The sequence below is a fragment of the Chelonoidis abingdonii genome, chromosome 22 (genome assembly GCF_003597395.2).
Source record: "Chelonoidis abingdonii isolate Lonesome George chromosome 22, CheloAbing_2.0, whole genome shotgun sequence".
Lineage (NCBI taxonomy): Eukaryota > Metazoa > Chordata > Testudines > Testudinidae > Chelonoidis > Chelonoidis abingdonii.
This window is the reverse complement of record NC_133790.1, coordinates 17,908,226-17,925,580: the sequence shown is the minus strand read 5'-3', so window position 1 is coordinate 17,925,580 and position 17,355 is coordinate 17,908,226. Positions and strand designations below refer to the sequence as shown.

At 49.0% G+C, this 17,355-nt stretch overlaps 2 non-coding genes across 2 annotated transcripts; both read left to right on the top strand.

Annotated features, from left to right (window-relative positions):
• The first annotated feature begins 12,345 nt into the window (after nucleotides 1-12,345).
• On the top strand, nucleotides 12,346-12,463 carry LOC116823004 (U5 spliceosomal RNA). The gene has a single exon (XR_004373301.1). It is a non-coding gene; the product is annotated as a U5 spliceosomal RNA (small nuclear RNA).
• Nucleotides 12,464-16,674: 4,211 nt separating this feature from the next.
• Nucleotides 16,675-16,790, top strand: LOC116822996 (U5 spliceosomal RNA). Its single transcript, XR_004373298.1, has one exon. It is a non-coding gene; the product is annotated as a U5 spliceosomal RNA (small nuclear RNA).
• The last annotated feature ends 565 nt before the right edge of the window (nucleotides 16,791-17,355 follow it).

Here is a 17,355-nt window from a genome sequence, read left to right as displayed (position 1 = left end):
TGAGTGAAAGTCAGGAATCAGCTCTACCAACTGTGCAGTGGTTAGACAAGAAACAGCAAGGGACTGGACTGGTAATGAGTGAAACTGCAAATATCTTATGTATGCCTGATGACTGTATGTTTGAGATTGATATGTGAGAGCAGACAAGATCATTGGGGCTGTGATATAGCACTTGCATATGTTCTCTTTGAACTGTTTTGCTGTAAGAGTTAACAGTGAGAGATTGCTAGTCACAGGTCAGCGGGTGGGTTTATGCAAATTAGGAGTGTGTGGTGACAGCCAGGGAAACCTGCAGCAGCTTGTCATGGTGAAGTGGAAAGCTTTGGGGGCAGTGTGGTGGTGGTGAAGCATGCCAGCTTTTCACTATTGCTTCTCTGCTATTTTTGTCTAAGATCAAGTGGAGGTGTCTGCTTTTATCAGTTGTCCTTTATTTGAGAACTGTATATTAAATTGATTTTTAATTAAGTAGAATAACAGCTTACTCTGTCCACCATGTGCATCAACCTGATACTTGAGTACTTCTGGGAATGGTACATCTCCTTTTGAGGGAATATTTTGGTTAGAAAAACAGAAAGAGTTTCACCGTGGAGAAGTTGTTTTTGTTTGGCTTTGTTGAAGTAACTTTTTACAGTAGTTGAAATGCATTGGTTTGTTTATGATGAAATGTAGTTAAAGTTTCTTGTAGTGTACAGTGAATTTATAGATGTGAGTTTCTTTGTTTTACTGGAGACTTGTTTAAAAAGCTGGGCTTTTCCTTTCTGCTATGAATCCTTTTGACAATATGAAGAATTAATGCTTTCCAGACTTGAGGGTCTGTGGGGGAGTTTTTCTTTATTTTTGTTGTTTGTAATGTTGACTCTCAGGTATATAAATAACTGTCCGAGTTACACAGACTTTTCCCCATCCAGCACATGCTCCATGTATCTTGATTTGTAAAATCAAGTGAAGGCACTAGGTGTCATGCTGCACCCAGCACACAGGGGTCGCAGTCCTGATGAGATTTTTTTCAAACATACTCTAATGTCAATTCTAACTAATAATCCTTATTGGTGTTGCCAACCCTCACCATTGGAAATCATGAGTAACCCCCCTGAAAATCATGAGATTGGCTTAAAAATCATGAGGATTTTTGTTTTTTAATGTCACATGGGTTCTCTTCGTTTCCCTTCCGGTTTCTGAGCTTTTAAGGTGCTCTCAGGTCCCGTTTACTTTTACTCTGCCACCGGGGAAGCTAGAAACTTACCTTTCTAGTACAGCCAGAGCCCCAGAAAGCAGGAGCCCGGGCACCCGGGGCTGGCAGACATCGGGAGCCCTGGGCACCTGGGGCTGGCAGACAGCGGAGCTCCTCGCAGTTGTATATTCTATATTTAGATTTCACCAACCAAGTATCAAGTGTGAACTCCTCAGGCTCTAAAACAGCCTTAAAGGAGTCCACGACAGGGTCCCTTTGTGCACGCTGGTCTATCTGCACCCCAGATTGAGCTTGTCTTGTGACAGCAGTGGTGCCTACATTAAAAACGAAACAGCATTCGGGTCATTCCGGTCACTCTCTGCATCAATATGCCCTCAATCTCAAACCGCAGACAAACTCATAAGCATCTAATAAACTAACTAAATAGTTATTAACTAGGAAAAGAAATAAGAAACTTATTTACCAAGTTAAAGCAGGTAAACATACACACAAATGAAGCCTTATTTTGATGAGATTGCTTTCTGATGTAAAAGATACAATGATTTCAGGAATTTTATCATAAGTTAATGAGGTTTATTGTCCATGCAGAAAATGAAAGGAACAAAGTTTGTGCTCGAAGGTTTCCCTTGTTTTGGGTAGATCTTTTTAGGAAATTACATAGCATAACTGATGCTGCTGAAAGGCCTTGTTCAAAAACTATTTATTTTTGAATGAGATTGTAGGTAATATCTGACATTAGTTCTAGAATTCATGGCTGAGAAGTTCTGGGCAAACAGCTTGCCGGGTGGATTCAAACTGAAGCACTGATATTGCAGAGTCTTCCATTTCTGCCAAAGCGATAGCCACAGCAGCTCATCTATTTGTCTAGTGTAGCAACTTTGTGATTTTAATGTCACATGGGTTCTTTGTGAAGTTGCTACACTACTTACTCCATTTATATTTTACTCCTGAGGGAATTCTGTGCTACTGCTTGCATGCATAATTAATGTGCCATGTGTATTTTTTATTTTTTTGCACAGAGAAAAGCTTCTGCCAAAATGTTATTGCAGTTCCACCTTTTTCCCACCAGAGGGCCCTGTGGTGATCAAAGAAAGCAGCAGCTCCCGGCCAGCTAAGGAAGAGAGAGCCTGCATTCTTCAAATCTCCTGTTAGGCCAGGTCAGGAGACAGACAGCATGGGGTGTTGGGGGTGTGTGTGTCAGACTGGGGCTCTTAAGGGCTAGTGGGGGAGGACAGATTGGGTAGGGGCTGAATGGGAGTGGAGGCACAGGGCCACAGAGATTAGGGAAGTGCAGGGCCACATGGTGATGGGGGAGGGGTGCAGAGCTACTTAGGAACAGGGGGTGGCTGGCTGGGGGCAAAGAGACACATGGGGCCAGGGGGAGGGGGCACAGGGATATATGGGGACAGAGTGACTGGGTGGGGGCACATAGACACATGGGGACAGAGGGAGGGAGGATAGGGACAGAGGAGTGGCTAGGTAGGGACACAGAGACACATGGGGCTAGGGGAGGGGGGACAGAGATACATAGGGACGGGATGGCTGGGTGGGGGCACAAGATACATAGGGACAGGGGCACATAGGGAAAGGAGTGTGGCCTGGGTGGAGGCAAAAAGACACATGGGGGAGCGGGGGAGGGCTGCAGGGCCACATGGGCGATGGGGGGAATTTGCTGTCTGAGGGGGTGTGGAGGGAACCCTGTGGAACAGAGGGGTTCAAGGACACATGGGGGTGCATGTGTATTTCATGGGGACAGGGGCAGATGGGACTGAACTGAATGGGGAGGCTAAGGTCAATCCAGGGTCTGCATGGGGAAGCCCAAAAAACCCTCCCCGCCCCTCTAAAAAACATGTTCCAAAACTTTTTCCACCCAATCCAACAACCCTCCAAGTTCACACCGCAGGTCTCTGCGCAGCAATTTACTTCCCGCTCCGCTTGAGGCTCCGTGCTTGTTGAGCGTCGCTGGGAGCCTCGGCAGGCTTTGCACTGGCTCGTCTGGGTTGTTGGGAATACGGTTCCTGGGTAATGTATAGGTAGGAGGAGTTGAGGTTATTTACGGTTCATCAGGTTGCTGGGTGTATGTAATTGTTATGATCGCCTAGTGAGGAATCTGTTGTCAAAAACATTTCTCTGTGGTTCTTTTTGGGTGTTGTCCTGTATTGTTACATGGGGAGCTATGTGGGTTAGGATACCTGCTGAAGGGATATGGTTTGAGAGAGGAGATAGATTGGTGCGCATGGGAAATTATTATTGAACTACTGTGTGAATTTATTTTTTTGTGTATTTGGGAAGAATGAGTGGGTTTTGCTACGGGTAGATTAGATGAGGTTGTGCATATTGAATTGGTTATTTTTGGTTTGCAATCTTGGTTTGTTTTGTAGTTTGTTGTATTGGTTACATAGTGATGAGCACCAGTGAATGTTCTCCCTTGGTGTTCTTAGGGTATAAAGTTTTTTGGTTTTTTTTTTTTTTCGTTGGGGGAAAGTGCTGGTTTTTTGGCGTCCCAAATAACAAAAAAGTGCGTTTTCAGTGGACTCCTGGTTACGTACTGAGAGTTTGGATGTTTCCTGGTGGTTTATGTCAGTCATGGCCCATTGTCATTGTGGCGACTGAGTATACCATAGGTTACATGGTTAGTGTGGTAGCAACATATACAAAAATGGCACACGTTCCGTTCTAGCGATGCAACTTTAACGAGAAGGTCTCTTTGCCGCTTTTTTTTTTCTCGGACTTTAAGCCATGAGAAATAACTAAAGCTATACCTTGCAGCGTCTCTCAGCTGTGGTGTCTGGCCTGACAGCATAAGGCAGTGAATGCCTCCTGGTGGAGTGGTGATTCCTGCAATTTCAGTTCGCGGTGGAAGGAGAATCCAACAAGAACTGGGGGTAAGAGCGCAGCCCTCTCCACTGGGTATCGTACTTCAGAGGGATGAGTGATTATGGGAATTCTCTACGCGTTAAGGGTCTAAGCCAAACGGTGTCCTTTGGTGGTGGTTCGTATGATGCTCTTTATATGTAAGTATCATGTCCTGGGCGAACTTTATTGCAACACAGCGTTCGACTTAAACGCCCAAATAGGATATAACAGAGAGGCAATACGTCTCTCCAGTTGGCAGCACGGCGCAACTGTGGTTACAGTTTTTATTGGTGTAGGCTCAGAGGCGCTTTTCCTCATTATGAGGTTGCTTTCCTTGCTTGTTTAGTAGTGCATAGCTAAGTGATCTGCTGCTAGAAACAGCAGGGATGATCATGGAAGTGGGAAGGTTTACTTAGCGTTATGGTGGTGTCTTCATTACCATGGCGTTTCGGGCGGATTGGCGGCAGCGATTGTGGTGCCAGGGCGAGGTTATTTGATTATCATGTCTAGTTAGACACGATATGAATCATTCCACCAGTCGCTTCTTGCTGCCATGATTCAACTCTCTTTATTCTCGCAGCTGGGGTCCGCAAGTAGACGCAGCGGCAAGCGGAGTCGGGATTGGGGGAACGGAGCTAGTTGACTCACAGTAGTGAAGACATCCACGGGCAGTTTGATTCTAGGTTTTATGTTGCGTCTGTGATCTTTCATGTCGTGAGCGTTAGTCGATGGTTGGTTAGATGTGCGTACGTAGATCTTATTTTCCTCAGTCTAGGGCGCGCAGTGTGGACCAGACCTTAAAGATTGGGGCCGGCAAGTGCTGAGTTGTTGAGCGACTCATATATAGTTTATCGACAATATAGTGCAAGTAGTGCTTTAGAACAGGCTGGGGAGTTTAGGTAGGGGGTGTTCTTGGATTCCTATTGTTGACTTTGTCTGTATTGTTATCGCTTTGTCAGTGATTTTTTGAAGCTGTCTTTCCTTGTCTATCCATGTTCCCGTGATCCTTGTATCGGTGGAGGTATTAAGATGAAGAGGCTGGGAGCTGCGGTGCGTGGTGCCTCTGCAGCTTTGGGTGCTAGGAGCGCTAGATATTGTAAGGCCTTCTTCAAGTTCACGAGCAAGGAGCGAGGAGCGATCCTCTGCCAGTTGTTGCCATAGTGGTGGCTAGCCTATGGCTTCCGTCCTCTGGGTCGCTGGGCAGGAAGCGCGAGGTTGAATGTGGGATGGAAGCAGAGAGGCTGGTCTGATGACACAGCCCTGAGACGGTCGACTCAGCATTTCTCCTGGTCGCGTTGGCGTGGAACAGAACAGGGAGATTGGCAAGCCTGGGCAGAGGTAGAATGGTGCCAAAGGTGTGAGCTTGGCTGTGCGAGGTAATCGACGTGCTGTTCTCTCAGCAGCATTGGTGCACGTTATCCAACACAGTGCCGTGGCAGGTGTGGGGCGTGCCGGTGGTGTGCATGTGTATGTGTCGGGCTGTGGAGTGTGGTGTAGCTGAGTATTTGGGAGGGATGTTTTGGCGCTGTTGGAGGTCGCTGTGGCTTGTCTGGGGGTGAGAAATGCTCTGTGCCGGTGCTGGGAGAGAGAGGGGTGCCTCGGCCGGTGGGGTGATCCGCAAGGGGCGTCTTGGCAGGGGGAGGGGCACTTCCGGGTGGTCTGAGGTGAGTCTTTCCTTCCCAGAGTGTCCGGCTAGGGCGACCAGCCCACAAGTCAGTTCCGTGACTCGTTCCTCCACTGTTTGGGTTCGTGTGTTGTGTGTGTTGGTTGGGGCCCGGTGAGTGGGGGTCTTTTTGTGTGTCGAGAACTGCGCGCTCTGGAGTGATGTCATTTGAAGGTATTGCCGATGTGCATGCGGGTTGCAACTGCGATGCTGTTACAAGTTGCAGAAAAAGTTTTTCCGATTTAGGACGGCTAATTGTGTTGGGCCGGTCACGCTGTGACCTGGGGTTGGGTTGTGCTAAAACTTTGCGGCTCGGTTTGGTTGGGGTAAAGGTTTTTCTTGGAGTGATTGGTAGCTGGTTTGAAAATGATCTTAATGACATTAGTCCTGTCCGCTACTCTGGGAATGCTGGTCGATAAGGGAAGCCATGCAGATTAATAATGAGGTTGGGGCGAGTGCTTGTCTGTTGAAATCGCTGGTACTTGTGGTTGTGCTGATCTTTTTTTTAATGAGGAATGGGGTGGTTGGTCTTCTTGTAGCCTTTTTAAGCTCGTCCCTTGTGCTGGAAATATGCACTCTACATAAAAAAAAATTCCTTAGGCAGTATGTTATTACCCGAACTAAGATAGAGTTAAGCAATGAGGTAGGCTAGTAACTCTGGTGTGCATTCTGATTGTTTGGAATTAAATTCAATTATTTTGCGCATGCTTTTCTCGCCATTTGAAATTCAGGACCTTAGTCATTAATGGGGGTGGGGGTTGTGCGGGCTGAGGCTTGGCCCCATTGCGCGCGGGGTCAGGCGGCGAAAAATCGGGCAGGAACGGATGGTAGTCTTTGGTGGAACGGTGAGAAGTCAGAAAAGGAATGCGGCTTCTGCTCGGTGGGTGTGACTCCGTAAGTAGGAGAGAGATGTGGCCGGGCTAGGCTACAGCTGTGGGATTATGATCGGATCGGAGTAGCTAAAAGGTTTCTTAAACTGAATATTATAGGAACTCTTGGAGTGTGCGCGTTTGGGGGTCTACGACTAGGGTGCATCGTTAATTCGATGGTGGTGGGGCATGCGCAGGGTCTCGAGGGGTCCTGAGGCGTCGATTTGCTGGGGCGGTGGACGAGGGGCGGAGTGAGGAGGCTGATTTCCGTAGCTGGATCCATAGTTCGTCTGTCCTCGGCCCTGCTGTCCTTTGGAATGCTGGGTTTTGAGAGCCCGAGGGGCGGCTGACTGGGCGGCAAGTGATATCGGTAGTCGTGGTGGTGGGTTCTGGTACAGCCTTCACCCTTTCCTTTGTGGGAAAGGGTTCACTAGATCTCGAGGAGCGCGTGTGTGGTGCGGTGCGCTGCTGTGGGTGGTTCCTGGTGTGTGGAACTGAGCACGACTGCCATGCACAGCAAGTCATGGCACTCCTGCTGAAGGATCAGTGAACTCTTGGTGGTTGGGAGACGTGTGGTGTAGACGAGCCTGTTGTGGTCGCGCACTTGGGGGTTTTGTGGTAAGGTTGCGTGTGGTGGCAGGGGCTTTTGGGGGTGTGTGGTGGCTGTGTGGTTGGGGGTGGGTATCTGTTGTGTGTGCTGGTTGGGATTTTTTGGTCTCGGGTTGCTGCTATGCTGCTGGGAGGGCCATGAAACTCACATAGGCAGGAGAGAGAGGAGCGAGGCAGCTACGGCATGTCCGGCGGACGAGAGCGAATGATGACAGTGGACTACGTTTTGAATTCGTGCCCAACCATGGGCCCTGCGTGTGGAGCTACTGCTGGTAATGGGGTCAGGTGTTCTACTCCAATTGAACGGCGATTTTTGGGACATGGGAACAAGGCACAGACTGGGGAACCGTGGCAGTAGTTGTTTGCAGGCGTTGTGTGGGAGCGGATTCGCGCGTGGTTCGCAGTGAGAGCGTGTTCGCGATGGTGTAAGGAGGCAGCTGTTCTTGAGGGACTTGTGGTGACATGCGTGTCCCGGCTGTCGTCGGAAACGCCATAATACTAAGCTGAGCAGGCCCTTCACCGTGGAGTATGGCGAGGGTGCACTGATGCGCTTCTGTGAGAGCTTCATGGTGTTTGGTTGTACTGCGCAGCAGGTACGCGGGTTGCAGTTCGGTTTTTGTAATTCAATTTGGAGTTGTGGCAATTCTACTTGTGGGGGTGCTGTGATGCAAGTAAGCCAAAGGCAATGCGGTTAAAGTTGGTTCGGGTTCTGCTGTCTACGAAATGGTCTTTGACTTCTTTGGTAAACATTGCGGTGATTAGTGGATGGCTGTTTGGTCTGTAGATGGAAGTTCCTAACTGGTGGGGCTGGGCCAGTAGATGGAACCGATGATCCTATCTTTTTTGGCCAGAGCGCTCAGGGGCCAGGTCTTCCGAGTTATCGTAAACCGAGGTGGTACTTTTGCAGTGTGCTGCAAAGCGACTGGTGATCTATCAGGGACGTTTCACCAAATCCACGTGTTTGGGATTGTGCTCAGGAAGGGTTCAAGTGACGCTCGCGTCTTTCAGGAAGCACTACTTTCGTTTAAACGGCTGCAGGCAAGGAATTTACTCCACAGACCAGAAAAATATACCGTTTTTCCTATACCGTCGGATTGTTGAATTAGCCGTTTCGTTATGCGCTGAAGGGCCCAGTCGCTCTCTCTTGATGCTAGGGCTCAATGAAGCCATACACAGGAACCTGACAGTGGTCAGAGCGTCAACTACAGCTGACAAGTGCAGGAGGGGTTAGATGTGCATTTGGCCGTTTAAAAAGGGAGGCTGGCGAACATTACTTACTTGGTCCGACCTTAATTTTTGGCAGTCCAAACCAATTGCATTTGTTATTCGCTGCTCTGCTGTGTGCTCCACAATCTCGTGAGAGTAAAGGGGGAGACACTTTATGGCGGGATGGGAGGATGAGGCAAATCCACCTGGCCGCTGAGTATGAGCAGTTCCAGAGAGACTAGGGCGATTAGAAGGTCACACTAGGAGTGTTGTTGTGCTACATGAGAAGTGTGCCTGAAAAACCGGAGTTTTCAGTCCAGGCCTATTGGGTACGGGTGGAGGCGTGGGCTGTGGGTTTGTGGGCCTGCCTTATGGAAGCGGGGCCCGTTGGGGCCCCCGGTGTGTTGGATGTGACTGGGGTCATTCGGCTGTAGCGAGCCACGCCTGCTTGTCCCGTTGACTTAGCGCTTGCGTGAAGGGAGATAAGCGAGTGAGTCTGTGGTTAAAAAATCATGTGGATTCGTTGAGTGAATGACAGTCATGTCAGTATTGTTTAAGAAATGCATGTAGTTTGGCTTCGATAATAGTAGGTTCATTCCCTTCTAAACACAGGGCGCACTTCTCTTCTGGGTCCCCTTGGGATGTGTTCTTTATGAGGAATAGCTAGATGTAATAAGAATGAGGCAGAGAACTTAAATCAGGTGATTTCAGTCCGCCTGCGGTGTGCTTGGTGTAGAAGGATATGAGTAGTAAGGAAAAGGGCTATTATAGCTCTTGGTCACTCGTACATGACAGTCCTTTTGCGTTGGATCTGGTTCTCTAGGTGGGGGGTTGTAGTGGCAGGTGCAGAAAGCCTGTCTCCCTCTACGTGGTGTTTTGGCAGTGTCATGAGCATGTGTTTGTGTTAGTGTTTGACGTCCGTGGTGAGTGTAGGGGAGAATATGGATACGGGTGGGGTAGCTTTGATGTGTGTGTTAACATGGCTGCAGCGGCACTTCTGTCAGCTCCGCTGCCTTCTGCTGAGTAGTTCACGATTTGGTTTGGAGGTATTATCAGTGTTGATTGTGCACGCAGTCAAGCTGCATTGTTGTTGCGTGGGTTGTGGTGTGCGGAGCATCTTTCTTTCCGCCACCTGGAGGTGTGCCTGATTTGCGTTCTGGCCTTTTATTGCGGTGGGTCTGGGTCTGAGCGTCTGGGCGTCCTAGCCCTGCGTTTTGGGTGTGGTATTTGGTTTGTTTTTTTTTTGGTCCGTTGGTCCTGTTGTGGTGTTTGTGATTTTGTTTGGCTTTTCGTTTGTTCCGTGTACTTTTTTTGCTAGCCGGTTCTTTTTTGGTGTGGTGATGTGTGGGTGGTTTTCACTCATTCTGATTGACGTCTCGTCTATTGCGTGTATCTTGTGCGAATGATGTCCTGAGAACAGTTCATTTCGTGCGGTTCTCGGTCTTCTTCGCTTTCCTTTCGGTTATCTGAGCTATTGCCGTCGGGATGGCGTAGGAGGCGACATTCTGTAGCTAATGTTTTGGCGGGCCATGGAGGGAGGGTGTATACAACAGGATGAGAAGTAAATGTTAAGGAGATAGATATGCATTTTATTGCTAGAATCGAGTATCGGTGCTTGTACTTGGTTGGGTGTCTTGCGGTACAGTGATATAGACTTGTATCACTGCTACATTATGACTAAATAATGTGATGGGTTCATCTACAAGGTCTGCATTGGTTGCATGTGTCGTTTGGAATGTAAGTGTGGTGCTCTTGTGGCTTTCGGTGGTGTTGCAGGGAGTCTCGAGGGCGATGCTGCATGGAGTTGCGCAGGGCATCCATAGTATTAACGCTTCGCATTGGCAGGCCATGGTAATAGTGCGGTTTTCTTGTTTGACGTGGCTCCTGCGTTCATGTGGGTGTGTTTTGATACAATGCTAGTTTAGCTATGTTGGATGGGAACGCAGCATTATATCTCCTAAATGGCCCCCCTGCTTTGCTCTCGCTCCCCCAGGCGGTTGCAGGTGCTATCAGTTAGATCACTGGTAATCGGGTTCGTTGTGCTTGTTAGCTTTTTTGGGTGGTTGGAAAGTGATGTCTCTGGGCTGCCATAGCGCTGATGGGATATATACTTCGGAGCTTGGCTATCAGTCTCGTGTTCCCCGCCTGGTTTTGGTTGTGGTGGTTTGGCTGCTGCTTTTTTCTTTGCTACGAGCAAGGAAGTAGGAGGTGAAGACGGATGCGGCGCGATGGGTGGCACTCCGTGTCAGTGTCGCCGTAATTAAAAATTTTAAAGAGGTCACAAAAAGAATAAACATTTGTATAATTTAAAAAATTTAATAAAAATAAATAAAAAAAGACAAAATATAATAAAATTAAATAAGAAATTATTTAAAAAAAGCGGCTGCCCAGTAGGAAAAATCGCCCATGTCTGCCCCCTAATTAAAAGTCCTGAAATTTCAACAAGTTACAATAAAAATGATATAACTCTCTGAGAATACCACCGCAGGATGCAGAACGTATGTTTCTGGGAATGCCAGCAGTCACTGGGCCATACGCGCTGTGGTTCAGTTTGAGGAGTCTTGAGAAGGAGGAAGATGGGGATCTTAAGAGATTTTGTATCCCTTTTCCTCCCTCACACTTTGTATAACACTTGTCTTCTTATCACTGTATGCGTCAGGGCAGGAACTTTTCTACCTCTTTGTCTAGCCCAAGAGCAGTAGGGCTCTGATCCCGATCGGGCTTCTCGGTGCATTGCCAAAAATATTAAATATAGTCATTATAATTTTGCTGTCCCATAACTGCAGTGCTTAGTCTGAGAACCCTGGAGCTAGACTGGGCACCAATTACATGGGTGAGCACTTACGTGAAGGAGTTCCTATGCCTGGTCACACTAACGCTGTTAAACCGCTTTTAGACACGTTAAATCGATTTAAAACGCTGCTCCCAATCCACACTACCACTGCTCTTTAATATGATTTAAAGGGCTCTTTAAATCGATTCTAATACTCCTTACACGAGAGTAAGTGAACGCTAAAATCGATGGTTTCATTACTTAATATCGGATTAGGCTTAGTGTTTGGATGCAAATCGACGTTATTGGCCTCATTATTTTACAGTAGCTACCGCACAGTGCACTGCTCCAAGAAAAATTCGATGCTAGCCTCGGACCATGGGACGCACCCAGCGAATTAATGTGCCTAGTGTGGACGCGATTCAACTTTATAATATGTTTTATAAAATCGGTTTAAGTTAAATTGGAATTTGTCCTGTAAGTGTAACGACCACAGAACGTAAGTGCTCAATCACGGAGTAAACTATTGGCAAAGAATCAGCCCCAAGAGACCCATTTCCCGGAGCCTCAAGAGGCACGTTGCTGGCACAAAGCCGGGAGCCTCTCTGCTGCTCGCGGGCGGGGCTGTACTGATCCAGGGGGCGGGACCCCTGCCAGGCTCGGCAAGGCCGGTCCGCCCTACCAGCTTCACTGGCCCTTGCACTGGCCCTGTTCCCGAGCGGGCAAACGGAGCGACCAGCGCCCCGACCCGGCTGCACCGCCCGCCGCGCAGGTCCCGGCCGAGGCGTCCTCCCGCGCGGCCCGGGTGCCCCCGGTAACCATGCGCGGGCTGCGCGCCGGGCACTGCTGGGATCCCGGGAGCCGCCGCCCCGCCGGAGCCGCGTCCCAGGAGCGGCAGCCGCAGCTACAGAGGCTGGGCTCCTCCTGCGCTCTACCCACCATCACCGGCAATGCTAATATTCCATCCAGAAGCATTGCGCACCTCCCGCCCGCCGCCCTGGTGGCGCGGGCCGGGTTTGGTCGCCGAGAGCCTGGTTCCGAGGAGCGACCGCGCGGTGTGATCGGGCCGGTGCGCTGGGCTGTAAACAGGCGGGGTTCCGGCTGGGTCAGTGAAGTCACCGTGAGATGGTAAAATGTGGCTCTTGCCCCTGGCAGCACCTCCTGCGAGTGCGAGGGTATACTCTGGTTTCTCCTTCAGGATCGCTATAAATCTTTCGCCTTTTACTAAAGATTTCCGTGGAGAGGAACTTTAGATGTTTCTACTTTCATTTTTTGAGGCTTACTTCGGTGAAGCTACGCCAATGTGCAAAAATAGAAAAAAAGCATTTATGATATCCAAAAATTTTGTTTATTTTTATAAGGTTATGTTTGTTGTTATTGGGTTTTATGTAGAAAAAAATTTTGTAGGCAATCGGGGGGTTTTGAGAGAATTTTTTATATTTAACAGATTTAAATGTTTATGTGGGATTATTTAAATAATAGATGATACAAAAGAGTTTGATAATGTCAGTCAGTATCACAGGGAACATACAGAGTATGGGGGGATGCTTGGTAGTTGGTTATGGTTAGGCATATATGATATGTCAGTCTGTAATGTCCCCAATGCAGGGTGTATGTTGGGGGGGTCAAGATACAGGTAGGGGAGCCAGTGAGGGTACATCACTCATATAATGGCTTACCGCTCAGCCATGATTAAAGTAAGCGGGTTGGGTAATGCGGACAAGGATGACTCCTCACATGGTGGGGATCCCAGGTAGTTGGGTTAGGACTACAGGGGATATATGTTTAGTGGGGGTTTTAGAGGGTTCTCCTCCCCCTGTGGGTGCGTGAAGGCACATCGCCTCACTCCCTGGTATTGGCAGGGCCGGTGATGTGTTCAGATGTAAATGTCCCAGGAACCACCAGATAGTGTCCGAGACCATCAACACGTCTCATGAGTCGCACAAAGCGACGGCCCAGCCCAGAGGCCCTAAGTATAACGTTATACAGGAGTCCCAGGCGCCTAGCGCCCGAACGATCAGGCGCGTCGTGTAAACCTTGTAGGCCGTTTGCTGCCAAGTGTCAGTCAGGGGGGCGTATTTTCGAGTTTATGGGCTCGGGCTTCGCAGAACGCCGGGTCCTGTTTCTCGAACGGGAAATCGTCACGCTCGACGAGGAGCATCTTTTTCCGCTCCTCGTCCGTGACGACGATGTCTGGGTGCAGCGGGCTGTCGGTGTCGGGGATGGTATAAATACGTTTAGAATTTAGTGTTACTGAGGTTGTTTCTAAACTGGGTCTATTTTGTGTCCCCTGTTGCTGTTAGGTTGAGTATGTTTGTTTAGTATATCAACACGATACTTGTATAATGTAAAAATAACTTGCAATTTATATATTAAATGGTAATTTTCTTTGTGCATTGTTTCATTTCCAAATTAACTAATCTGTGTGCCCTAGGCACAGAATTTAGCTCTAGCTGCGTGTTTTCTCTTATTTAATGGTGGAAAAAGAGGTTACTCATATTGGGCTAAATGAAGGGGTCTCAAACTCTCAGCCCAGAGGCCACCTGCGGCCCGCAAACCTCCCCAACATGGTCGGCTGGGCTCCAGCAGTTTTGGGGCTGGGTCTCTCCCTTGGCTCCACGTGCTGCCCCCAGGCACTCCCCTTCTGCCCAGGAGGTTTACAGTGGCCCAGGGCCCCAGCAGCACAGCTGAGCAGGGTCTACCTGCTCGCTCCAGGTGCCTGTCGGCACCCCCCTGCGGCCCTGGGGCGGGGCTGTGCCTTCGCGCTATTGCATCCTGAGCACCCCTGCGGCCAATGGGAATCTGTGCCCTGGCCCAACCCACCTTGGAGCCCCAGGTAAGCGCTGCCCCCACCCGACCTGCTCCCAGAGACTGCACCCTCCTCCCCACATATCCCCTCTTGCTGCCAAACTCCCTCCCAGAGCCTGCACCCCGACCTTCTCCCTCCCAGAGCCCAACCTCTCACCCTTTTGCACCCAAACTCCCTCCCAGAGCCTGCACCCCAATCACCTACCCCAGAACTCTTCCCCTACTCAAGCTCCCTCACAGAACCTTAGATAGTTGGGGGGCAGAGTTTCGGGGGAAGGAGTTTTGGGGGGTGGGTTCTGGGGAGCATGAGTGACATTTTTGTCCAGCTGGGAGGATTTGAGGACCGGCACTGGCCCTAAGGTAAATTGAGTTTGAGACTCTTGGCCTAAATTATGTTATGCAGAAATCACAATTAATTCTTTGACCCCAGATTTTCCTGTAAGAACATCAGAACTGCCATACTGGGTCAGACCAATGGTTGATCTAGCCCAGTATCCTGTCTCTGATCGTGGCCAGTACCANTCACTTTTTCTACACCTTTCAGCATGTTATAGACGGCTATGAGATTCCTCTTTAGTTGCCTCTTCTCTAAACTGAACAGCACTAATGTTTTTAGTCTCTCCTCATAGGGAAGCCATTCCATGCTCTTCATCATCATTGCTCCCCTGCTCTGAATGTTTTCCAGTTCCATTATACCCTTTTTCAGGTGGGGCCACCAGAACTGGGCACAGTATTCAAGGTGTGGGTGCACCAACGATTATATAGTGGCATTTTGATATTTTCTCTTATTTTTCTATCCCTTTCCTGACAGCCTCTTTGACTGCTGTTATGCATTAAGCTGAAGTTTTCAGAGAATTATCCATGGTGACTCCAAGATCTCTTTCTTGAGTGGTTAACAGCTAATTCAGAACACATCATTTTATATGTATAGTTGGGATTATTTCTTTCCAGTGTGCATCACTTTGCATTTCTCAACATTTGAATTTAATTGGCCAGTTTGTAAACCAGCCCCCCCTCCCTGGCTGACATCCTGAGAGCGATGGGCTATAAGGTGCAGACGGACGCCCTGATTGTCGAAGCCCTGGGCACCTGGGACCCCTGCAACGAGCGTGTGCTGCGGACCTGCGGGATCGGTTGCATTATGCACGGCTCATGCAGCCCCTCATGGTCTCGGACACTATCCAGTTGTCCAGGGACATCTACATCGTACACATCACTGGCCACTGACAGTACCAGGAGGTGTGAGCCAGAGCGACATTGTTCTTTGACTATGAGAAAGGGACCAAGAGGCTTTGTCTGTTGGATCACATTACCTGGAACCATAAACTCCCTGAACATTAAATCTCACCAAATGAGGGTCAATCCATCCTCGTAATCATATGCACTCATTATATTCCACACCCAAACATAGCCATTATATGAACAACATACCCTCATATCTCAGTGTCTATACTTTGATGCATCAACCTTTGCCCCCCAATCAGGGATATTACAGATTATGTATTCCTTATGCCACCTGTTCTTAAACCAGACTTCGCATGCCTCGATAATCTGTATGTTATTCCCTGATAACCAGAAATTTCTATGCTTAAACTCTGTACCGTTCACTTTTTTTAAACATCATTTTAATAAAAATTTTAAACTTAAAATCTCAAAGCTGTCCTAGTGCCTCAATTAGCTGGAGATCAATTGATCTCATGCTCAGGTTTCAAGAGTCCTGACAGGAGGAGAGGATTTTATGGGGATTTTTAAGAGATTTTGTCTCCCTTTCCCCCACATTTTGTATAACACTTGTCTTCTTTCACTGTAAACTCTGCGGGGCCGGGACTTTTCCTACCTCTTTGTCAAGCCCCAGAGCAGTGGAGCCCTGATTGGAGCTGCTGGGTGTAGCCATATTAAAAATATTAAATAATAGTCATTAATAACTTGCTGCGCCTAACTGCAGTTCTTAGTCTGAGAACCCTGGAGCTAGACTGGGCAACCATTACCTGGGTGAGCACTTACGTGAGGAGTCCTAGTCAGGAACGTAAGTGCTCATAACCGGAGTAACTATTGCAGAATCAGCCCCAAGAGACCATTTCCCGGAGCCTCAGAGCACGTTGCTGGGCACAAGCCGGGAGCTCTCTGCTGCTCCGGGCGGGCTGTACTGATCACAGGGGGCGGGACCCCCTGCAGGCTCCGGGCAATGGCCGGTCCGGCCCTACCAGCTCACTGGCCCTTGCACTGGCCCTTTCCCGCGGGCAAACGGGAGCGACCAGCGCCCCGAGCCCGGCTGCACCGCCCGCCCCGCAGGCTCCCGGCCTGAGGCGTCTCCCGCGCGGCCCCGGGTGCCCCCGGTAACCAGTGCGCGGGGCTGCGCCCGGGCAGCTGCTGGGATCCCGGGAGCCGCCGCCCCGCCCGGAGCCGCGTCCCAGGAGCGGCAGCCGCAGCTCAGAGGCTGGGCTCCTCCTGCGCTCTCCCACCTCCCCGGCAATGCTAATTTCCATCCCCAGAATGCATTGCGCACCCTCCGCCGCCGCCCTGGTGCGCGGGCCGGGTTTGGTCCCGGAGAGCCTGGTTCCGAGGAGCGACCGCGCGGTGTGATCGGGCCGGTGCGCTGGGCTGTAAACAGGCGGGGTTCCGGCCGCGGTCAGTGAAGTCACCGTGAGATGGTAAAATGTGGCTCTTGCCCTGGCAGCCCTTCTGCGGAGTGCGAGGTATACTCTGGTTTCTCTTCAGATCGCATAAATCTTTCGCCTTTTACTAAAGATTTCCGTGGAGAGGAACATTTATGAGTTTCTATTCAATTTTTTGAGGCTTCACTTCGGTGAAGCTATCCAATGTTGTTAAAGAATAGAAAAAATCTTTTTGGTTTGTTTGGTTAAAGAATTACCTCAAATATGTTTGAAATTTAAAATATGCATGAGATTCTAAACTGCTAGTATTTTGTTATTTGTGTTTCTGTTAGGTTGAATATATTTGGTTAGTACAGTAACTTTCTTGCTCAAATAGCACTTTAAGGGAAATGATGGTAAGTGAATTCTATTTTCCCATAAGAATTAATGTAAATGGAAAAGAAGGTTAGATTCTAGACAAATTGTCTTCACCAGACAAAAGTCTTTCTCTCTCTCTCTCTAACTTTTAAACAAACAATTTAAGACTACACAGCTATGATGCTTTTGAAGCTTGGTTGAGGTGGTGAAGTCAGAGGGTGGAAGAGGAGGAGTATTTCCCAGGCAATGCCTTGCTGTTAAATGATGAACTAGCACTCTGCTGAGCCCTCAAGGGTTAACCCGTTGTTCATGTAACCTCACACTCTACAAGACAGCACAAATGGAGAGAGAGGAGATAGCATGGCAGACAGGGACAGAGAAATACATTTTGTGTGAGAAAGCGATGC